This window comes from Conger conger, chromosome 8, assembly GCF_963514075.1.
Source record: "Conger conger chromosome 8, fConCon1.1, whole genome shotgun sequence".
Taxonomy (NCBI): Eukaryota; Metazoa; Chordata; class Actinopteri; order Anguilliformes; family Congridae; genus Conger; species Conger conger.
In genome coordinates, this window is record NC_083767.1 from 48,498,815 (window position 1) to 48,523,490 (window position 24,676).

Below are 24,676 nucleotides of genomic sequence, written 5' to 3' on the forward strand. Positions count from 1 at the left end.
TTTTAACACAAGCCCACTCCAATGATGGTGTGTGTGTGGGTGTGTGTGTGTATATATGCATGTATGTATGTGTGTGCGTGTATGTCTGTATGCGTGTGTGCGTTTGCGTGCGTGTGTGTGCGTGTTTGAGCTAGTATGTGTGCATGAATGCGTTTATGCATGTGCGTGTATGTGTGAACATGTGCGTTTGCATGTATGTCTGTGTGCGTGTGTGCATGAGTGTGTTAGTGTGTGTGGGCGGAGGAAGGGGAGGAACAGCTCTTTGCCATGACATCATCGATAACAGGAGCACAGCACACAGGAGCCCGGCATGCTTCAATCAACAGCATCTCAGCACTGAATTAATCAGCCCAGGATTACATAAGACAACTCTCTGTGACACCATCTGATTAAAACTTAAACATGTCTGCTCACTGGGTTTTGTGAATTATGCATGCATGGAATGTGCGTGTGTGAGTGTGTAACTGATTTCCACCACTTAAGAAATCAAATAACAGAGCTTGTCAAAAAAACATTGTTCTGTAACATAACCACACGGTTCCCCACTACAGTTTTGCCGTACAAAGCGCATGCAATATCAAACAGGGCAGCGTTCATTCGGCAATACTAATAGCCCCAGTTAGTTTTTATCGCAGCTCCAGTCTGGCTGCAAGAAGCTTTGGGTCTCACTTTTGTCTTGAACAGTAATGTGATAGTCCCTCCGATAACTTTGACTGAAAGAGACGTTTCTCTGGAGTCAGGAAGAAGCCAGCACACATAGCTAACCCAAGCACTTAATCAGGCTGACCGCAGATGCCTCAGATTCCTGCACTGTGCACACATGCTGAATGCACAACACTTGGGCTCTGAAGCGCATGTGCTTCCCTCTTTATCTCCTCATTAACAGGGCAGTGGTCAGCAGGTCAGCTGGAAAACGCCTTGATCCCCTACAAACTGCCATTACACACACACAAGACCCCCCACTCGCCCACGCACACACACCACCAGAGTGGCCATGTCAGAGATGTAAGAGCCGCTAATTGGGTTGGTCGAGACCCAATTACACAGACACGCAACGAACCCAGCGTGGAGATCCCCGCGGTGTCCTCGTTCACCTTGACGCGGTCAAACGCGTTTCGCCTGAGGGCTTTTTCCAGACGCTTCCGGCGTACAGCGGCACGCCCGCCCTCGCCAGCTCATATCCAACCAGCAGCCCATTAACGCAGCAGGGATCGCTGAACCACAGGCTGCTGACGCTCTTCCACTCTCCCTTTACCTGGGAGTCAGGTGCGAAGACAGTCTGGCCAATCAGCAGCACTAATTACCAGGGAGGAAAGAAAACCAGGGCTGGATTTGGATTTGAGGGCCGGAGTTGATGATCCCAGCATTAGAGAAAAAGGACCAGGAGCACTTTGGGTGTGAAGCACTTTTTTTTGGTTTTTTTTTAAAGATATTTTTTAGGCCTTTTTCAGCTTTATTGGACAGTATATAGAGACAGGAAGAATGGGGGGGAGAGAGAGGGGAAGACATGCGACAAATTGTCAGACGGTCGGATTCGAACCGTTGACGTCGTGGCTCACAATGAGCATGCGGTCAGTGCTCTGCAGGCTGCGCCACTGAGTCACCCTGGTGTGAAGCACTTTTAACAGTACTGTCAGGGAGAACCTTGGAGCTCCTCTCCCCAGAGCGGTAGAGGATTTAACACAGCGCTGCTCTCGCTATGGCGGAAGACCGATCCAGAGGCCATTACTGTCACGGCTACACCTGCACCTGCAGAGAGCCAGGGGCGGGGCTCCTACGTCCCGGAGACCAGCGAGGAGCGAGCTTCTTTTCATAAAAAGTCCGATAATTAACACCCACTTGCAGTAAATCGTGATGTAGCGTGATGCACCCGTCTCCGGAATGAGCTTTTGAATGTGTCTGAGGCTTCCGACAGACTGCAGGCCAAACGGGCACAAATCCGTCGTCTCGACTTCCCGAACTGCCATGTGAATGCTGTAGGCGTGTGAAACGCGTCCTTGTTACTCTGACTAACACAGGGCAGGAAATAGGGCTGTGAAAGGATAGCATGGCAGCTATTGGGCTGGATGGATCTCAGGGAAATATTTACCTTAGAGAGACGGTAAAGACAGGTGTTCATGCTGACGGATATGAGGGGGATTTAGGCAATGCGGGGACATTTTCTCAATGACATCCTAAGATTCGGCAGACAATATGGGCTTTGAGAACTTGAACACAGAAGTCACATCACAGCATGCTTCTCTTACCGAATTCTCCAGCGTCTACGATTGCGTTTATGAATATTGATGATGCCGTAAATTAATTTCAGCGATGAACTGCTTCAACTGATTGACTCATGATTTATGGAGACAAAGATTTGTTCCAGTTGCAAAGAGCTCATACACACACCATTACTGTAAAGTCCTCAGAGCCTGAGATGAAAGGACTATGTAAATACAATCCATTATCATTATTATAAGCACATTAAGAAGCAATGCCTTATGGACAAAGTGCCTGTTGTTCTTCATTAAGGTGTGGTCTGTCTACAAGTGGATTTTCAGAGACCCATACTAAATAAAAGCAAATAGCAAAACTGACTAGAAGAAAGGGTAGGGTGGCTGGATGCACAACTTCAGGTAAATGCAATGCAGTGCAGTAGAGCAAACATACAACACACTACATTTTTATGAGTTTTTATACTGCCTACTGGAGTATTAGATATATGGCTTGGTATTACTTATTTGGAGACCAGGTTTATTGCATAACTAATCTTCCATTTTATATTTAAGCAATCAGCAGTGAAATCATTTTGTGGGCAGCCAAAAATAATATCCAGAATATCCAGGGCATACAAGCGGTCTCAGATATCCAGCTTAATAAAGCTAATTTTCAGGTTAACTTACATTTTATTGAAATCTGAAAATTAGATTACACATTTCGTACTCTTTAAATGCAAGAATAGATAGTACAGGGTTTTTCTTTTTTTTTTATTAAGTTTTTTATGGAAAAATCAAAGGGCTATTGCTTTACAGTTTGAGTACAGACATACCTGCTTATTCAACAAGTCATTTGGTCTAATTGAGCTGGATCTCATTTGTCTTCACACACACGAAGGACTGTACTGAGGTTGTGAGGAGCGTGTTCCCAGTGGGGACCGTTATTCATCCTCGCAGATCCTCCAGGTGAGGGGAGCCCCCGCAGAGCCCAGAGCGTTTTCCCCGCGCAGTCCCACCCAGAGGATCGATGCGCGCTTCGAAGGGGGCTAATCCGTCCCTGCGGCCGACTCGGGCAGGGTAAGCGTGGGGTCCTCGCTGGCTCACGTGTGGCTGCTTGCCCCCAAAATCCCCCACCTCTTCCCGTCTCCTAGGCCCCATCCTGTTCTCCAAGCCCCCCGCCCGCCCCGTTCCTGCCGTCCACCAATCCTCACATGCAGGCCAAGCTACCAACAGGCCTCTCTATGCGAGGACCTACTGTATGCATTACTGACAGGCAGTTTATTACGAGGCTTACTATGGTGACAGAGGGGGAAAAAATGCACACCAAAAAACAAGGTGCTGGGTCACAGGAACATATAAGAACAAAAGAAAAGACTTGTACACTGCAGCATCAAGTGAGTCTGCAAACCTTGTTTTTTGAGGCCTACTACGCCTGTGCATTTGGGATGGATGTGCCCAAAGTCCATTGGCAGGCCCTTGTCTACACCTGCCAGCGTAGAGACTGATGCACTGAACCCGTGACGGGCTGGTGCAATGCCAAGGGATGTCTGCCCGGTCAAGACCCCTCACGCCCCGCCAGGCTCCAGGCCCCAGCATCCCACAGGGTACGTCTCCAGCGTTCATTTGTCAAACGCCTGCTGCCCCATTATCCCGCCATTAATCACTTCCCCTCGTCCGTCGGCCTTTTCACGAGGGGGAACTGGAGCAGCAGCTCGCCGACACGTTCGCACCTCCCGTCAGTCAGCAGAGGGCACACGTCGGGGTATGAGATTAGGGGCTGGGAGGTGCGGAAGGGAACAGCGCTGAACAGCGGGAGGGGGGCGGGGGGGGGGTGAGGCTGCCGTCGTCTCGGCTGTAATAAATAAACGACCCTGAGAAAAACATCAGGGTGACGGGAGCGCGGTGTTCTCGCAAGTGCCAGCGATTTGCACGCTGTAACGGAGCTGAAGGCTGAGAGAACGTCTGTCTGGAATAAACCAGGTCGACGGCAGGGTCCACAGTGAGCACGCAGCCCCCCAAGAGCATGCACAGTGCACATACGCACTACTACATGCACCCAGCTAACACCAGTGCTCACACACACACACACAGACGCACACACGCTGTACCCATGATACAGACACACAGGCACAGACACACACACACAGCCCTCTGAGCGACGTTTAATGAATGGATATCCTTTTTTGAGAAATGAAGCTGCACAGCTGAAAGACCACTTGTATTCCAGCAGACTGAAGCTGAGCAAAATGTTCCTAAATTGCCAAGGCTGTGAGAAGTGAGGTCAAAGCTGGGTATGAATGCATTGGTGTGCGTGTGTGTGTGTGTCTGTGTTAATTTCTATGAGATCCACTTCAGGACGAGAGGAGCCACAGAACAGATGACATCAGCGCATAATTTGTGTCCCTATCTTGAGGTCGGTAAGTGCTAGAAATCAATTCTTCTGTAACCAGAGGAGGCAAAACGCCAATGAAAAGAGAAGTAATTTGTCTCAAAGGAGAATAGAAATTATGAACTGGAAGTATTCAATGATAAAATATATTGTATGAAAAATCGTAAATGGTAAAAATATTATGCCACTACTACGGAGTAGGTCCACCGTGACCGTCCAAGAGGGAGCGACCTGAGGTATGTGTGGCTGGGAGCTGTCTTTCTGTCATTAGCACAGATGTGATTAACCGAGTGGTTTTTCCCAAGGGTCTACACTTAGAGGGAGAGAGAAAGAGAGCAGTAGTGATAGAGATTCACAGGGAAAAGGGGGGGAGGGGGGGGAGAGAGAGAGAGAGAGAGAGAGAGAGAAGTGGTGATAGAGATTCACAGAGAGAGGGAGAGAGAGAGAGAGAGAGAGAGAGAGAGTGAGAGAGAGAGAGAGAGAAAGAGAGAGAGAGTGAGAGAGAGAGAGAGAGAGAGAGAGAGAGAAAGAGAGAAGTGGTGATAGAGATTCACAGAGAGGGAGAGAGAGAGCAGTGGTGATAGGGATTCACAGAGGGAGAGAGAAAAAGAGAAGTGGTGATAGGGATTCACAGATAGAGGAGAGGGTTTTCACAGACTCAAAAAAAGAGTGTGTACAAATATTTTCTTGAAGCAATAAGAATATTCTTGCATCTTTCCGGTAAAATCATGTTGGTCATAATTTCCTGGTTAAATACATTTTACAGCAGGAAAGGTCGGCAACTAAAATGAAATTATTATGGTGACAAAGCTGTGCTACGACTAGCCTGTCAGAGCACTGCTAAACGGACGCCCTAATTCAAGCGGGTAGGCGGATTCAGAACGCCGCGCTCAAATGAAGGTCCTGACCTAATCAGTGTCGAACGCTAACTATACAACCAACCTGCACGCGCTACCAACCAACTCCGGGGCGAACGCAGTCTGATCGGCTGATCGCTAAAACAGCAATTAATCCTTTGACCTCCCACCCACCTTAGATAGAGAAAAGAAAAAGAAAAAAAAACCTAAATGCTAATTTCATTAAATGGAAAAAAAACGGTGGTGAGGAAGTGTGATGAATCTATGCTCATTTAATCAGTTCCCTTCGCTAACGCCGTGACTCTGCATCGTCTTCACCAAGTCCATCTGCGTTTTTTTTTCCCCCGAGCCACCAGCTCGGCAAGCTAAGCAGATTTTCCCATAATTTCAGAGGAGCTCATAACGAGTGAACTGCTGCGCGGGGGGAGTTATTTTGGGCTCCGTAATTAAGGCAGTGTTGATGGGATTACATTGTGGTGCAAATTGGGATGTTACCCTGACGATGAAAACAAAGTTAAATTCCTCGCTAAGAACCCGGCCCCGTCATTTAACCGCCGTCAGAAACGCGTGGGAGGGGCGGACCCAACCTGCTGCACAACTTGACGGCCTTCAATGAGAACAGTCCAATATCCGTGCAGTCAACATGTTTTCAAACTCTGAAAGGACGCAATGTACGGTAAAACGCTGAAGACAAAGTCAATGCCAAAGGAAAAAAAACCTCAGTGAAAGAACGATGCTGTAACATCATGCCAATGACTGCATCAGTACCACCTCCTAAATAATACAAAACAAAACTCAAACAGGTCAACACTGCAGTAGAAATTGGTAACAGGGGCCGTTCGCTGGAGAAAGCTAAAATAAACCAAAGTGTCCAGAAATGCTCTCCTGAGCAACACATTTAATGATATCTTTGGCCACGCAACCTGCAGGTATGCTCCATAACAGTCAGCCATGTACTATAGCAATAATGTAATAAAATTGTGGGCAAAACCAAAAAACAAAAAAGCACCAGTCAAGTACAGACTGCTTCAGGTGTTACATGTACCAGCAATCTGCCCACACAGGCCAGGACAGTTCTGCAGTACAGCAAGTGTGGTAGCTCAAACAATAAGACTGGAGTATGAAAGGAAGTTCCATGATTGGGTCATGCCCAAGCAGCTGGATGTGTTTTTTGTACCACTTGCATTTTGTGACTATATCTGTATGGATAGCACACAGAGCTAACCATTTTGCCCGAAGCGGTCAGGAAGTTCAACCCAGACAAATTTTCAGACAGTTATGCACCAACGGTCATAATCAAAGTTTGGGGCCAAAAATTTGGGCCGGTACTAATTAGACATTGAAAATCAATAACCAGCATCTGAACTTTGTTTAATGCTAGAGTAGGCAGAGTAATTGGTGGCACAGTTCTGGGTATCCAAACCTCCAGGTTATAACTGGAAGGGCAACTGAAGGAGAGAAGCCCAGAAGGGGCTGGAACAGTGAGGATCGAAGCACAGCGATCCAGCACACAGCCGTGAATAACACCAGCCCTCAGAAAGCTCTGCATGGGAACAAAGGCAGGCTGGATCTGGATCTGGTGGGCTTAAAAAAAAGAAAAAAAAAGAGAAAAAAAAACCCTACAGTCAGCGGTTACGATTGAAATTCCAGTGTTTGCAAGTCAAAACACCAGTCATCAATGGTGAAGCATTCTTGTGTGAAACAATCCACCCCCCCCCCACTCCAAACAGCACCCAGACCCCCCCCCCATCCCTTCATCTGGTTCACAGAGCTCCAGCGAGTTGGGGGTGGGGGGTATTCGTGTGATGTGCGTGTGATGACAGCCGGCTCCTCGCCGTCTCTGGTCACGTGACCGTCAGCTCCTGCGGGCCCGGGATTACGTAACTATGGTGATACGGCGCTGCCGATAGGCGGAGGATCCCTCTGTCACGGGAGAACGTGCGGCTCAGCTAACACCCTCCCCCCCCCTGTCCCCGCATCTCCAGGGGCATCGATAAGGCAGCAGAGGCACCGCATCTTTCCCCCGCCTCCGGAAAGCCTATCAAGTCCAGCTAATCGGATTCCGTTCCCTCCCTGGGCCCGCCCCGCCACCACGCACCGCTGGAACTGCGCGGGTCTGACAGCCGTAACAGAGACTTCCTCTCCCCCCCAGCTCGTGAATATGGAACGAGGCCGCTCTGCATACATTACTACACTAATGAGCTGATTAAAGGGGATTTCATGTGCACGCCGCCCAAGTTAACCCAGACCTGCTTTCCTCATGCAGAACCGCAAGCATCAATCAAATCTTTTCCAACAACAAATTTCCATCTTCAGGAAACTCCGTGCCAACCGACTCGCCGTCAGCTTTTGCAGTATGCAAGCAGCATTAGCAATGTCCGATTAGCATACCCAGACATTCGATTCAAACCGACGCACGCAAACGCATGACTTTGTATATGACCCCAGAGCTCACCCCGCTCAAAAAGCGCACGCGAGACAGCTCCCGTTAAGCCCAAAACAGCTCCTATAAACAGCCAGCGAACTTTGCAGTCAGCTCTTTCTCGCAGGTAAAAGAGCGCTCCCCCAGCCTCGCTGTAAAATCATCAAAAGGGCTTGTGGGAGTGCGCTCTGCAGCCAAGCTGATGAACGGCCTCAGCCCAACCCCAAACCCCCCACCCCTGGCTCTCCCTCTGTGAGCTCAGCGGGGGCTTTGAAGTGTGGAGCTTTGAGCTGACCGGGCTGCTCGGAGGCAAGCGTCTCCCTTTTACACTCTTACACACAAGAGCGCAGGAATGAAAGCGGGGGCATGCCGCGCAGGTACATCCCAGCGGGGAGGAAGAGGAGGAGAGTTGAAGGCTCATTTGAATCGCCCACTGCCTTCAGCCCCGGGCGCCCACACCAGGGAGCACCCAGAGAATTTCCAAAAGTTGTTAACATAAAAAAAACTAAAAGCGTAGAAGAGGAACTTCAGGCAAAAACCGGAGATGAGAAAAAAGCCCTTCTTACTTTCTTCCAGCAAAGCGGTTCCTCGCAGAGGAAAACTTTACAAGCCCCAATGACCACATGAGAAAACATTCAAATTAAACTGGGCTACTTGGGGGAATAAGCCCTGCTCATCAGTGAAAACTGTATTCCGATTTTCTTTGGTGCTGGAGTTTAGAGAAATGAAACGGAGGAGAGGGTGAAAGTGCGTTCCCTCTGCGGAACGATGCCCCCTACAGGCGAAGCAGTGTAAGCAGTGAGGGATCTACCAGGCGTGGCTCTGGATCCCACGTCTGTCTGATCACAGCTGTACAGGAAAGCTCATTAAAACAGAATCACTCAATGCAAATAGGGTGGATCCGTGGGTCGCTCAATAAGTGCAGATATTCGCCCCTCCCAAGCTCTTGGACAGAAATGAAGCCGGGGGTAACAGGCAGAAAGAGGGAAAGAGTCGAATATAATACTGACTGCTAATGGAATGCAGCATTCATTCATTCATTTATTCAGCTGCGCTGGCAGCACTGGGTGCTCGAGGCAGGAAGTGATGTAATAGCGCAGGAAGAGGCAGTGCAGTAGGGATGGGAGAGCCGACTCAGAGGGATCAGAGGGATTGGCTTTCCTCCAGCCCTGCACACGCTCACAAAGGAAGGTCAGAGGTCGCAGGAATGGAGGGCTATGTTGTGCATGCCACAACTTACTTTACTACTGCCTGAGCTCACACAAACATCTACATACACACACACACACACACACACACACACACACACACATCTAAACTCACACACATTTAATCAAGCCCACTCACACATAAACATCATTTATACACACATATTTCACACATAAACATCTAGTCACGCAGTCATACACCTGTCTACAGACATACATTTAATCATGTGCACTCATAGAGCACAGAGCCTTAAGCAAACACAACCATGAGCCAAAAACGGTGGTCTGGGTTGCTGAAAATGCATTAGCAAGAGAATTAAGGTTTTCATTAATTTATTATGTTGTGCAAGAAAATTGTCAAATTTATACGTAATATATCGTACCATATATGATATAATAAACTATGCATTCATACAAATATACACATCCACTCTGGTGTGCAGTATACAAGTGGCTGGGGAGCCAAGATTAATATTAGATTAACATTCAGTATTCTGGGGCTATTTTCAAAATCTAATACATAAATTCCACTACAGCCTCTTAAAGCGTGCAAGCGGACTAAATTATAGACTGAAGTAGAGATATACATCTGCTCACCTCAGCACACTGAATATCAGCCATTTTATCATTCTATAAGTTAATTTTCTTCCGTTGGTGGCACTTTTCTCTTCAGTCCATTCCTGCTCCATTAGACACCAGCTAGTGCAAGTATTTATACAGTCTTTCTCCACGTACTCAAACGTACATCGTACAATTCACGTGTGAGGAAATAACATGAATGCACAAGGCTTGTTTCAACGGCTGGCTGTTCATACTCTCTTTCTAAGAAACTATGCTCCATCCATCATTGATTGGCTGGCTGTTTTTATGTATCGACAGACAGCTGTATTTAGCTCCACTAAAAAGAAACTGCCCCGTGACAGACAGAGAGAGAAGGCTTCAATAAAAACCCTGTCCCTCTTTGAAGGTGAACACGAGACCTTCTTCCTGGCCTCGTACCACCCCCGAAAGCGTGGAGCATCCCGCCCGGTCTCTCCCCGCCCCGGCAGAAACCCGACACCAGTTTATCACCGGGCTCCGGAGCTCTGCGACGGGTGACCGCGATGTCTGAAGCCGTCCACACGCGGAGGGGACGGGCTTCTGTTACATCCGCAACGCAAATCTCCAAACGGCCACAGAACTGTCTGCTACCAGGACCAACGCTGACGAAACTGCTCACACAGACTCCCAAGGGTTCTAAAGGGGGCTAAACGCATTCCTGTTTAGTGTTTAGTTTAGTTTAGTTTAGTTTAGTTTAGTTTAGTTTAATCATCCCAGGGGGATGATTTCAGGAAAAGAAGACGACATGGATTAGCTACTTCTCTGCCAGCTCAGGATAAGGCAGACGCTGCTGTGATAGGCTATTTACACGCAGGAAGACATGAACAAAAATCAGCCCCTGACAATACCCAACTTGGAAGGTGGTTAATGAGAAGTGAGAGGATTAAAAAGGAGGCTGTCAGGCTCTGCGTTTCCTCAGTCTCCCTTACGTGTGCATCTAGAAAGTTCCAGGTCATTTTCTGTACTGTGTGTGCTGCTCTTCCTCCTATAGGTGTTCTCTTTTCAGCTTTATATGGAGCTTTCGTACAACTCCTACATTCTCACATTCAACGTCAGAAACACATTTTTTCTCAAGTGTTAATTAAACCGCTTTTCTGTAACGATTTAATTAGCTGAATGTCAGCCATGCGATTTGGATGTCACACATGCAGGTACATGCGCATACGTACACACAGACAGACACAGACACAGACACAGACACACACAGACACACGCACACAAACACATTTCTGCAACCCGTGATAAGAGAAATAATCAGGCTGCGAATCCCACTTCACTTTCCTGAAATTGTTTTAACTTTCAAATCGATTACAAGGACAAGCTGGAGACAAGGTTTTGTTTTTTAATTGCTCGCATCTGTTCTACACAGACGGCTAGAGAGAGAAAAGGAGAGATGGGGAGAGATGGAGAGCAGCGGAGGGAGAGAGAGGGGACGAGACAGACAGGGACAAAAAGATGAGGCCAGCAAAAATTTAAATACCTGGCCGGCCGGATCTGACAGGGCGTGGGTTCAGAATGTGGTACATAAGCTCCGTTATGTAATATTTTTCGCTGAAATTTGTTGTCCCCAAGGATGGTACAGAAAGCCCTGTCAGTTCCCCTCCAGCTAATAAGCATCAACAGCGGCATCAGGCACAGAGCACGAATGCGCTTTCAAGGAGACAGCACCGACAAAATGTAAAACAGCACATCCCCACCTTCAAAATAAGCGAGCGTGAATGCTAACATTCATGAAGGCGCTAGCTAATGCAACCGCCTTTCATGAAATAAATACTGTGGGCTTCAGAAATATCCAGTCTGCATTCAAACATAACTGAAAAAATATAACTCAAAGCGAAACTATTTCCTATTTTGTGAGGCGCTAAGAACTGGCAGATGCCACCAAGCTACAGCACAACATTACTATAATCCGAACTCATTCGAGATTTCCTCTCAGCACATTCAAACAAATCCCTACAGGGTGCATTTCCCACTGCAGGAGACCTTGAGCAAAGGCACGAATTACCAGGAGCAGCTAGCCGAGCATAAAAATATCACAGACCCGAAAGCGATCCACACACCTGCCCCCAGCAGGGAGGCCAGCGCACCTGTCGAAGGGGGGGCGAGACGGGTTACACAGCAGGATATTTCCACAGCGAGTGTACAAACCAGCCTGCTTTTAGCTGAGCACCACCACAGCACATCAATATGGGTTCAATTAAAATCTCTCATGATCAATGGAGTCACAGGGAACCGAGTGAGCGTGTGACATCTGAGCGGCTGCTCCCATGAGGCTGCTAGAATAGCAGCAGCCCTGAACCACCTGAACACTGTGCTGCGAGAGGAAAGCGCACAGTAACCCCGCGGACAAATCGGACACAGAAATAACAGACTCGCGGGTGTGTACATATGCACGCGCACGCACACACACACACACACACACACACACACACACACACACACACACACACAGTGCACTGAGCTGTGCAAAACCTAGAGAGGACAAGGGTTTATTACAACCCAGAGAACATGTCAACTGTGTGCAACACACGCACACACACACACACACACACACACAGGTGCACACCCATGAACATACACAAACACAGGTATACACGCAGATACACATACACTCACCAGCATGCACACACATACACAGTTAAACAAAAACACACACAAACAGGTATGCACATACATACAGTTACAAACACACATATACCTCCACATGCATACACAAAGGCACACCGACACGCAGAACCTCAGACCCACACAGGGGCACGGTGCTCACCAGTGGAGAAGCCTGCGCTGTAGCCCGGTCTCAGAGCGAGGTCTCTTCTGAAGCAGCGCCCCTCTCTACACCCCTGCTGCTCCCAGCAACCATCACATAAAGCACAGACACTCAGAGCTGTCCTCCTGCCCCTGAACAGTAGGATGGCACCGCACAGAGTGAGAGAGAGAGAGAGAGATAGAGAGAGAGAGAGAGCGCGAGGGAGCGAGAGAGAGACTGAGCTGCTGATGCCTCACACAAGCCTAGGTGAGGAGCATGCTCAGTAGGCAATTAAGAGCGGCGACAGCTTCGGCTCTACCGGAGCTATGGCCTAGTTCTGTGAATCCGATCGGGCCCTGCATGTGCGCTGGGTGGAGGGGGGGGGGGGGGGGGTCCAATCTGAAAGCACCAACTGTGCGATGAATCCACAGCACCAGGGATGGGTATTGATCTAAAGGCAGGGGGCAGGGACAGAGACACTCCCCACCCCCCCTATTCAATTTCCTCCAGACCCCCGGGTGGCGGCCGGAGCCCCACAGCTCTGAATGTGGAGCTGAACCAATATCAGCCAGGGGGGGGGGTTGCGGGTTAGACCCAGGGAACACTAACTGGGTCACGGCTACACGGAGAAACAAGCGCAGGCGAAACTGCCTGAGGTGAGGGACGGATCGAACGAACCCGCGCGCGCACACGCACGAGTGCGCGCACACACACACACACATACACACACATACACACACATACACACACACACACACACATACACACACATACACACACATACACACACACCACAGCAAGGCTTAAGACTGCGAGCACCCCAGCACACACTAACCCCCCTCCCCTGTTAAGGACAGCAGCTCAGGAGGCAGAACGAGCGTCTGGCAACACGAGAGTCACCATTTCGATCGCAGGCCCTCTGGGCAAAAAGCGTGTCCTTGAGTAAGAAACCTAACCCCTAATTCATCCCGATGAGCTGGTTGGGGTGTGTGAGTGTGAATGGTTAAGCCATAGTCGCCATATAAATGCAGTCCGTTTACCATTCTGTTCCTCTGGCAGCTCCTCGGCAGAAAGTAGGGCTGGTACTTCCGAGACTGTATCAACAGAACATATTCACTAACAACATACCCACACTCTTCCTCTCCAGCGTGCTAGCGATACCCACACTCTCCCTCACAGCACGCTAGCGATACCCACACTCTTCCTCACAGCGTGCTAGCGATACCCACACTCTCCCTCACAGCACGCTAGCGAAACCCACACTCTTCCTCACAGCGTGCTAGCGATACCCACACTCTTCCTCACAGCGTGCTAGCGCACGCCCACTGGCGGTCACACTCCAGCGGTGGTGTGACCTTCATAATGTGACTTCATTCCACTTTTCTCATTCGGGAAAATTCAGAAGGAAAAATGGCATGTGGTAATACTATAATGAGCCACAGGTGCCTTCTGGGGCTTTCGGTTTAATATGTAGTGCATTTCTCCAACACCACCCATAGCCCAGTCACAATACACAATGCACAATGAATATGAGATTAAAGAGGAGTCTGTCAACTTTATTTTGCAGGTATTTATACTGTACATCCACGATTGTGTGAACCATGTAGGAATCGCAGCCCTTTTTATCCAGTATCAATGTCCAAATTCTTATGGACTGCACTGTAAATGTTAACATTTACAGTAAGAAGTACTGTAATAATGATATTACAGAAAGGCTAGCAGGAGCTGGGGTTTTGCCATGGCCGGCAAGTATGGCCTCATAACAGAGAAACAGCGCCTCCTGTGGCCACTCTAGCCGCCTGACTCTCTACGCGCCGGAGAATCTCTCCTGCATCGTCCCAAATAAATCAATCAAATGTTAATTTGCACACACTGTGCTTTTTTCCGCTTGGTTTCATTAGCGTGGTTACGAGGCTCTCTGGCACTCGCAGATAAACATGCACGGGGCGTCCACTGGCAGACGCTCGAGCTGGCAGTGCGGAGGGGGTGGCAGGATGAGGCGCCAGCCTGTAGGCCCACGGCGATCCAGAACCTTCCACGCCCGCCGGCCCCGCCACTCTCCCATCCTAACGGGCGATTCGGACTTTCGGTTTAAAAGCTGCTCTCGTTGCGGCGAGCCCATTGGCCGTGCAGCTCCACGCTCCAGTTAGCCCGAGCGCCAGCTGTCACCCAACAGATAGCCAATCCTGCGGAGCGCCGAACCAGGTCACATGACCAGCGGACCAGCTGCAGGGTCCTGCAGGACGTTTGATGTGGGGGGCCGGGGAGAAGGCTCGCTGCTCCTGCCTGTGTTTTAGGGGGTGTAAAAGGACCCCTCACACTCCCCAAACCCCTGGAGGGGTATCTGGGAACAATGGCGCCAGGCTCAGATGAAAGGGAGAAGCAGATCAAGGGAGAGAGAGATGTAGCGGGAGACAGAGGGCGCGAGTGTTCGGTCGCCATGAGCAACGCTACCTCGGGGCTGTCCTTTTTGGAGAGAGAGAGAGAGAGAGAGAGAGAGCGAGAGAGAGGCGAACTGGCCCCCGCCGACGTTGCCATGGCGACCGTTCTCCAACACAACCCTTTTGTAGCGTGTAAAACTTAAAAAGAAAAAGGGAAAGAAAAAATATGTGGTTTGACTTGGTGAAGGGAGTAAGGGACTGGCGGAGCTAGCGAGACTAATCCATCCCTGGGTGACAACACAGACGCCAACACGTCCCCTTTGACTGCGCTGGAGGCTAGCTTCAGCTCCTGAGCGCACACGACCACCCGCTGCCAGCCCTGACACACGCATGTAGGGACAGGGAGAACATAAGGAACGCTTTAGTCATGCCCTGCCTCGAACACCGCACATGGGGGCACAGGGAGGCAGGCAACAGCTGCCCCGAACCAGGAGAGGACGTGGGTTTATTTACAGCCCAGAGAACACGGCGGTCTGCTGTCTGCAACACAGAAACAGACGTACACGAGCACGCATGCACACACACGCAGACACATACAGACAGGTGCGCAGGCACACACACACACACACACACACACACACACGCACACACACACACACACAGGCACACACACACGCATACAGACGTTCGCGCCAGAATAGCACACTTGAAAGAACCTCTGGAAAAGCAGATGTTTATCAATATGCTGTTTAAGTGCTTTCATCACCATCTGATCACCTTTCCTGTAGTTATGAAAGCAGCAACCGATCATTTAGCTCCACACTGAAACAAAGGGGTACTTCCCGTGAATTAGACTAAGTAGCTAGCACAGCATTAACAGCCTTGTCCTTAATATCACAATATAAAAAAAACTTCTGCTTCCTCATACACCAAACCCAGCGTAAATCCAGCATCATATGAGTCGCAGTATCACAAAATATGACCACGGTTTTGACAGCAGCATAGGAGGTGCTACAATTCCCATGTCATGTCAACTGAAGACACCGTTTGTGATTAAATTAATGGAAATAACAAGACGGCGTTCCTAGAGAGCGTGCAGGCGAGTGCGGGGTACATCATGTTCCTCTGCCGGAGCGCAGACGCAACATATTGTGCGTTCATCCGCCATGACGGCGTCCTGCTGAACAAACGTAGCAGCATCCCGCTAATCCACATCTGAGCAAAACCACCCCCCGCGGGGAGGGAATCAATGCAGGGACTCAGCGTGGGGACAGAACACAGTGTGTGTGTGTGTGTGTGTGGGTGGGGGGGGGAGGGGGGCATCACTGTGAAGCAACACAACCAGAACACAAGAAAATCCCATTAGACACCAGCTCTATGTTTCAACAAGCCAGGTTTGTCTGGGCAGGCACGATCCAGGCCAGCCCTAAATAAGATGCCACCCTGGACAAGTAGCCCTAAATTGGGCCACATTTATCCCGTCTAAAGCAAAGTCAGAAACTGCCTGCGGCTACGCCCGCTCTCCAAGGAGAAAGATCAGCCGCGTTTCGCACACGCGAGGAGCAGGATCACTCGCTCAAAGCTTGGGTAGCGCACCGAATCCCTCTGACCGTATCCACACTGCAGCAGGTTCAGCCACACTGCGCCGGGTCTGGGTCAAGTGTAATTCTCCTGCGGCGCTCGCAAGCTCTCGACCCGGCCGCCGCGGACACGGCCGCCGCGGCTAACGACTGCGTCAGCGGAGGTGACGGGGCCTCCCTCCGCGGTCAGGGGTCGTGTCAGGAGTTCAAACGGAAACACCCGGAACACCTGGCCCGCCGCCTCCCTCCCTGAGAGCTGACCCCCGGCGACTCCCGTTCCCGCTAACCGCTAACAGGCCACGGCTGGAGCGGGGCGCATTTTTAACGACGTGACGGAGGTGGGTCCCGCAGGCTCCCGCAGGCCGAGGCCCGGTCTCTCGCGGTTCAGGCCGGCAGCCGCGGGAGAGCCGAGGGGGACGCCCCCGCGCTCACAGGAGGACAGAGCTGCTTTACGGCGTAAACGCCCTCTAAGAAACACAAGCCGTACATCACAGTCACTACCCTTCAGCCGCAGCGCTCCTCTAATCCCCCGGCCCCGGCGCTCCCGACAGGCATGCGTGTGGATTACCCGTGACACGACGCAGGCTCGCCGGTATTAAAACCCCAGCGCACGAGAGCTCGGCTTTGCGGAAAAACCCCGCGCCGTGACGGGCGCTGCCGGTCAGAAAGACCGTCTTAAAGGCGCCGCTCCACCTCAGACGGGTAGCGACATCGTCTCGCGAACCGCCGCATCAACCCGCCGCGCACTCCATTGCTCAAACAAAATTTTAAAATCCCACGACAGCCAGCTTAGTGACAGTAGCACAACTTACCTGTGAGAGGAGCAGGGGCGGCACAGCAGGACATGGGGGGGAAAAAAAAAAGAGAAAGACATAGGTTAGAATTTTACTGGATGTCTCAATGTCCTCTTTTGTCTATACTGAGAAATGACAAATACAGACAGGTGCCGTAGACACAGCTCGGGGAAAGTGCACAAACCCTTCAGCTCTCTGTCACAGTGCATTGTATTGAACAATAAAGCTGTCAGAGAGCACCTGCTAAATTCCTTTCTGCTGTACTATATGCATGTTCTTCCAATACAGCCCGTGCCTCTGCGGATATGTGCTCGTCTCCGTCACCGAGTGGCTGACATTCATTGTCATCTGTATGAAAGCATTACACCCTCAGCGCAGCTGACGATGGGACCAGCCCGCCTCATGTCCTCCATCTGAGTTTGTCTGGCACAAAATGGCTGCCGTATATCAGCGAGTTGGTTCTTAAGTATAGCCGTAAAAGACTCAAAAGGTTTTATTCGAATTATTCTCATCATCCATCAGGTTGATCGCCTTCCCGGTGTTTACTGCGGCTAGTCTCTCCTCGCACAGCTTGTGAAGCACAAAGTTAACCAGCAGTAACAGGCTGCTGCTGTACGCTGAACTGAAAGGTCAAAGCCACCTGAGGGATCATGCAACGGGGAGAACAGTGACAGCAGGGCGAGGTACCAAAGTGCAAAATGCCAAAATATTTTAATCAAAAGTTAATTATTCCATTCCAAAGTATTATTACTATTCCTATTATTATTAATCCCACTAAATTTCACTGTTGACATGACAAAGAAAGGTCAAGCCCCATCGAGGCAGCCCCGCAGTGGTGAGAGTAACAGAGCTCTCCACTGAAGGATAGAGTGCATACACTATGCATCTACAAACTTCCCAGCACAGAACAGAAGTCAGGGCACAGCAGCGTAACTCAACACTGCCCCCTGCTGGCGATTCAGGAGCAGCACACCTCCCTCAGGTCCGGAGACCCTTTCAGAAGGCTGCTCCCGATTACTGCCTGCTAAGGGCCAGGGTACCTCAGGCCTCACACTTACTGATAATCCATAAGTATGGTAACAAGGACCAGTCCACCCCTCTTTTCTGGGTGAACGCTGAAAATAAGGCACAAAGACGTTCATTTGTAGTATCTGCTTGTGTGTGGTCACCTATCCAAGCCTTACTACGGGTGTGAGGAAGAGACCAATCATTTGCAGCCTTTTGTACTCCTTAACCTGAGGACAAAGCTACCGTTTGCATTTAAAATCCCTCCACACAACGGCAGTATGAATAGGCCTGATACCCACACACTACTGTTGATCCATAATGTATCGACCACTCTGGTCTGCATTGGGTGTGCCCCGGTCCCTCTAGGTCTGCCAGTGCAGTTCAAATGAGGTCACTTTATACTGTTCAATTGTGAGAACAACTGCAATGCGTGGGCATTATTCCTCTTCGCTGGTTACCGAATCGCGAGAGAATTCAGATAATCACACCGAGCAGATGCTCATGACTACTGGCTTCTCTTCAAGCAAATCAAGCAACTCATTGCTGAGAAATTAAATTATATAGTGCTGTGAATCTTCTGAAACGAAGCGTTGGCAGCAAAACACATGCGGCGTGCAGAAATGCCCAAGAAAGAATCCATAAACTTTATTATAAAAAATGTATGGTATTGTTTTTGGACTGGTATTGCAACACCTGGCCCCCCTCTTCCCTAAGGAGAGGAACCCACAGCCAATTCCAGTTAAAATGAGAACCATCCAAAGACTGTAAATGCAGTGGCTGCCTCCCAACATATCTAATGGCAATATCGCAGTCATTCCGGCAACGCCGGCTGATTACAGCTCAATTACGAAAAACACCTACAGGCCCCATAACTGATCTGCATCCAGGGGCAGTCACCAAGCCTATCTTCTTCACAAAGAGAACTCCATTACAGTTGACACAGTGCACACACATGGGCTGGATTCGGTGCCACTTTCACACAATCCCATCCCTTGCGGGCTTCTCTCGAGGCAGCCATTTTGTGACGAAATTTCACGCGCAACAAGCAAACTCAGCAGGTGATCAGCAAGGGAGGATGAACGAGAAGCAAACTAAACGGAGCAGAATATACAGGCAGTGCTACCCCATAGTACCCTCTGCTCCGTATGCAGGCTATGGAAGGTTCATTAATAATTCATAACAAACATCCTAGCTTATTTTGAGTCATAATGAAAACAACAGCTGGCCTTCTACCGGACTTTGTGTTCCTTTAGTGAGGATTTAATAAAGCCTCACTCAAAAACACAAACATTAAGGGTTAAAGCAAGTTAAATAGTCAGTTCTTAATCCCCCCTCCCATCCCTCAGCATGCACTATGCACTCATGAATAACACACCGAACCCCACTTGGTGCGGCTGCCATATTTTACCCTGGCATTTCGGGGATTCCTCTGTTGAAGCAAGGGAATGTCAGGGGGAAAGTATAATACGCCAAATCCAGCCATGGGCTTCTTAAACGAAATAAACCGTGGCGTCAAACTCAGTTGTAAACGTATGGCAGAACTGATATTCTAATTTGTGCCAATTTATGTCTACATATCCTATTACATTTAGTAGACAATTTAGCAGACTGGGTTTCATACACTCAGCATACGAGTGTATGAAACAGCTTAGGTCATTTTTACATACAATCCATTCACACAGATGGAGGCTTGTTGAAGCCATGCTGGTACCCTGGCCCACCCCGCCACGGTAATCATACGGGACGCAGCTGAAATGGCTCCGGCCGACGTACCGACTGCACGGCCTTGTGGGAAAGGAGCGCAGGGCCGCTGAACCCCGCTCCCAGATTGATGGAGCGCCGCGGCGTTCGATTGGCCGACGACGTCAGCAGAAACTCGGTCCGTTTTTCTGTTTGAGGCGCACATAAATACAGCTCACACAGAGCAGTTCAGAAGGCTCGGTAATTGGCCTGCTGGTCAGTAAGCAGGACGAATGAACATTTTTCACTTTAATGAAAAATGATTGGCTCAAAGCTGGGCCGGGGAGACTGGAGATCGTGCAGACCGCTGGGGCCCTCTGCTGACTGAATGACGGCATTACAGCCTGGTGAAAAATACAGCAGGGTACTGCAGGGTATGACTGCTGCCAACTGCTAAATAAATAGCCTAGCAGCTGATAACGCACACGAGTACGGTTTTACAAATGTTTCCCACATGTACTACGCATTCATCACATGCAAAGAGTTTCCAGTGCATCATCCCAGTGCATCTTGAACATCACTGCACACGCCTGTAGGTGCTGCTCATACAGCATGTTGTGCAACCGTGTGTCTCTTTCCCCCCCCCACCCCCGATACCTAACCACCTGCCCGGTCAGGCGAAACGGACGGGTTCCTTTGTTTACCTGTAGGTGTGAAACGCGAGTCAGCTTTAAATAAATCTACGGGAATCACAGGTGCTGGGAACATAAAGTGGAGCTGTGATGCGATGATTAAAAAGTGAAATGGCAGGTCCTGTGCCTGGAGAAACACATTAATTAGAGGTTGAGATGAGAAAGCTGCGGATTGTGTGAACGGGGTACGATGAGCTCGCGTTCACACAAAAGGCCTTTTCCCCGCTTCAAACGGAGCAATCGGCAGACCCCTGGTGCTACGGCAGGCGGAACGGGACGAGCGAACACAAAGGAAGAGACGACATTAAAAATAACCGGCCGCAGTTCGGAGAGCTGACAGAAAACCGTTGATTTTGAGTTGGGTTTTTCTTTTTAATCTTGGATTTGCAAACTTGTTGTGTTTGCGCCGCTGCATTTTCTCAGCCGCCCGACGGTGTTTTACATGCGTATCCGGGGACTTGCGACGTGCGACAGTGGCGGATTAATCGGTTTTGAAAGTAAAAGGCGCGCATTGGCCAGCCCTTGCAGTTCGGCTGCGGGCTAATCCAGCGAGCGTTATCCGCACAGCCCTTTTCACAGGTTCATCCACCTGAAACTCATCAGTGAACCCTTTCCTAACCCCCGCAGCTGTTAGGGGCCATGCAGAGAAACCACACACCCACACAATAGTCCAGAAATAACACGACGCGCCTCTAATGAACCGCAGGAGCAGAAACGGAACGAAATGAAGAAAATGGCAGAAAAGGAAACGAAAGCAATTTAGACCCTTGAGGGAAAACAAGAATGTAAAAATGAGAGTGGTGGAGAATCCCTGAGCCCGGGGAGGAGCTCGTGCACTGTGGAGGGAGGGGAGGGGAAATGGAGGTGATTACAACAGAGAGCTGTGAGGTCCCTGTCACACACTGCCCTATCAACTGTGCCACGCGCACAGACACAGACACAGACCCGCACACACACACGCACGCGCGCACGCGCACACGCGCACACACGCACACACGCACACACGCACACACGCACACACGCACACACGCACACACGCACACACGCACACACGCACACACGCACACACAGACACACAGACACACAGACACACACAGACACACACACCGCTCAGTGACTCACACAAACTCTTTCACGCATCACCGCAGCTTGTCCTGACATTGTAAGGACAAGAAGGCGGGAACACGGTCACAGGAATCACGTTATGGTATGCTGTCGACATACACACACAAGAGTGCTGTGCTGTGCCGCTAAATTGACATTTTAAAGCGGAGACGTCTTCACAGCACACAGCAATTTCCATACAGTATACCCTCAACGTATACGTGCATGTCCCTCAATTCCTCAATGTCCTGGAATAGTACATGTACTGAACACTGTCTGGGGTGTGTGTCTGTCTGTCTGCATGAGTGTATGAAACAGCTTAGGTCTGTGAAAGTAGCATTATCCACAGTGGTAGAGATTAAGCGGTCTACTCCAGTCTAAATACTTGAGTGCTTGCAGGCCACTCATGAGCAGAGAGGTCCTTTCAGTGCTCCATTACCCAGAATGCATAAACTCAGTCTCTTCTCTCCCTTCCCTGATTAATGAAACTTGTATAAAGACGGCTGGGTGTCAGACATATTTTTCCCTTTGATAAATTACCCCACAGGTAAAAACCAGTTGTAGCAGTAAAGTTAAATTACCCTGCGATATTGCTTTCGGTCCATATTCCACATTAATCCAATAGGCACGGTTACAGGCTTTGGCAGGGGGAAATGCAACACAGTGTCTGACTGCAGAGGGAATCGACACAACATCCTGACCTGGCAGCAGTGTACAGAGCAAACCGTGTTTTAGTTTAGCGGCAATGTAGCGTGACTTCGCACCGAAATATCTCTCCGACAAGCGCGAAGGAGAAGGGTCAGAGCACATCGTGTGTGTACAGCTACGCTATGCCCACGGCAGCCATGTTTGCAAGTGCTCCGTAAGTCACTCATCTGTATGTCACTTGTGAAGACCTCCTTCCCACAGGGTGTACACTGATGAGCAGGAAGCAGACATCCTGTCCCACAATTCCACACTGCGCACACAGCCAGGATTTTCCCACGCTGCAGCCAGCCCAAGCCAGAGGCCATGGGAACGGTCGTCAGAGAGAGGGAGTCATTGCCAGAAAAAGAGATGGAGTGCAAGAGTCATAGCAGCACTGCAGGGGAGTGACCAACCGGAAACGGGGAGGCGGGTGGAGTCCCTGCACGACAGTGACGGAGCAACGGCGATGAGAAGGAGTCAATGCCGGTTAGTTCGGGAGTCACAGCCAGAGATTGAGGGAGTCACAACCAGAGATTAAAGGAGAGTCCTAGCAGAAGAGAGGTCCAGTCCAGGCCTGCGAAGCCTCACTGTGGCACATAGTGCAAGTCATAGAGACATGTGAGGAACAGCATGTGCATGCAGGCATGTGGGCACAGACGGCCATGTAAGAAATGACCCACTATTAGCAGGGGGCCTACAGACACATGGCCACACTGCAAAAACACACCCACTCGCATGTCACAGAGGAATGATGTCACACCAGCGAACTGTGGAGCTGAATGGACCTGCCAATCAGGACGCAGAACACCCACGCCGCTCAGCCCTATTGAAGCCACTGTATGGCTGGGCGAGGACCAGCAACACCTCTCCCACGCCGCTGCAACAGATCTCCATTTACGACCACATACCGATGCTGACAGTTAAAATGAAGATCAAAACAAGAAAGAAAATAAATAAAAAATACTACTAAATATGGAAATTTAACCAATGAATTCTTCAATCGTGCGGTAAAGTGTATTGGAAAGGGGCGGGCGGAGTGCGGTATCTGCATCAGAACGCTCTGAAAGTCCCTGTGATCAGTGAACGCCTCATTTAGCCGCGGAGACAGGTGCGGCGCTGAAAGGGGCTTTCGCATCCGCCGGTGTCGACGGTGTCACCGGAGGAGCGACACCGGTTAGAGGAGGAGGGAGGACCCAGGCTTCTCCCAGAGCCTCAGCCTCCGCAGGGCCTGCTGGGTATTCAGCACTTCCGCTGGGACATGCCTAACGAGACTGTCGGGCTGAGCTCCTGCGCAGGAACGTGCCGGACTATCGTAGCGAGGAGGCGGGAGGTAAGATCACGCGACCTCGAAGCATCGCGCCACCTCGTCGGCCCCGACTCCGACAGACCGGGTATTTTTAGCCTCCGGCGCTCCGACGACCGTGACTACGCGGCCAGATTTGTGCAGCGAGGGGGCGATTCGCTCCCACTCACCGCAAAAAAATCATTCCAGCCAGAGGGACTTGTGAATGCTGCCTCTCCAATCAGCACAGAGATCACTCTCTCAAGAGCCAGAGAGACTGATACGGTGGAGCCGTGCTCCATTACCCGGCCAGCTGGCTGTTCATCCACCATGATCCAAACACAGGCTAAACCAACAAAGATGTCTGCCTCAGTAGAGCCAGCACTACTTTTTCTGGAAAAATTGCTTATTGAAAAGCCTGAGAGGGAATGGGTGACTTTGAAAACTCAAACCCGAATTCTGAACACCGAGTCTCCTTCTGGGCAACAATATCAGTATGGTTACTGTTGCATCAATTCAACTGCAACCACACTTGGCCGGGCCCTGGAGCTGTATTGCTTGCACCGTACCATTGTAGCCCTCAGGTTGTTAAAGCCATTAGGAGCCATTTCCCCTCCATATATCACAGCTACACGCTGCAGGCTCCGAGACCACAGCCTGAAGCCCCGAGGAACTAATGAGGGAACCTGCCGAAATGATAACAGGAAAAAGTGTGCCACTGTGGTGCGGGTTCAACCGCACCAAACTAAGAAAAAATAAATAACTGAACAGGAACTGCACCTCTTCTCCATACATATTGCAAATAAGTTTCAGGAAAAAAACAAGGTAGCATTTACAAAATAAAGTGACTAAAAATGAATACTCATACAAGGTCAAAATTGAGTTCACTGGGCAGTTAGTGGCAATGATTACACTGACATATGCCAAGTGTTGCCATTAGCACTAATGTGTTCATGATGGATGTGTCCAGTGCGCGGGAGATCAGAGCAGTGTGTGAGTCCATGCAGAAACATGGGGCATGATTAAACGGTGACATCACCTCCATCTGTCC

The 24,676-nt window shown here is 49.9% G+C and overlaps 1 protein-coding gene across 10 annotated transcripts in view; it reads right to left on the bottom strand.

Annotated features, from left to right (window-relative positions):
- The window catches only part of plekha5 (pleckstrin homology domain containing, family A member 5), a 167,034-nt gene that overhangs the window by 89,837 nt on the left and 52,521 nt on the right, over positions 1-24,676 (bottom strand). The window contains exon 1 of one of the 10 annotated variants that reach the window (XM_061252989.1): positions 12,439-12,529. The exons of the other annotated variants lie outside the window; for them this stretch is intronic. The gene's annotated coding sequence lies outside the window, so the exon portion shown is untranslated. Of the gene's footprint in view, positions 1-12,438; positions 12,530-24,676 lie in introns of those variants that run through there. 10 annotated transcript variants of the gene reach the window in all.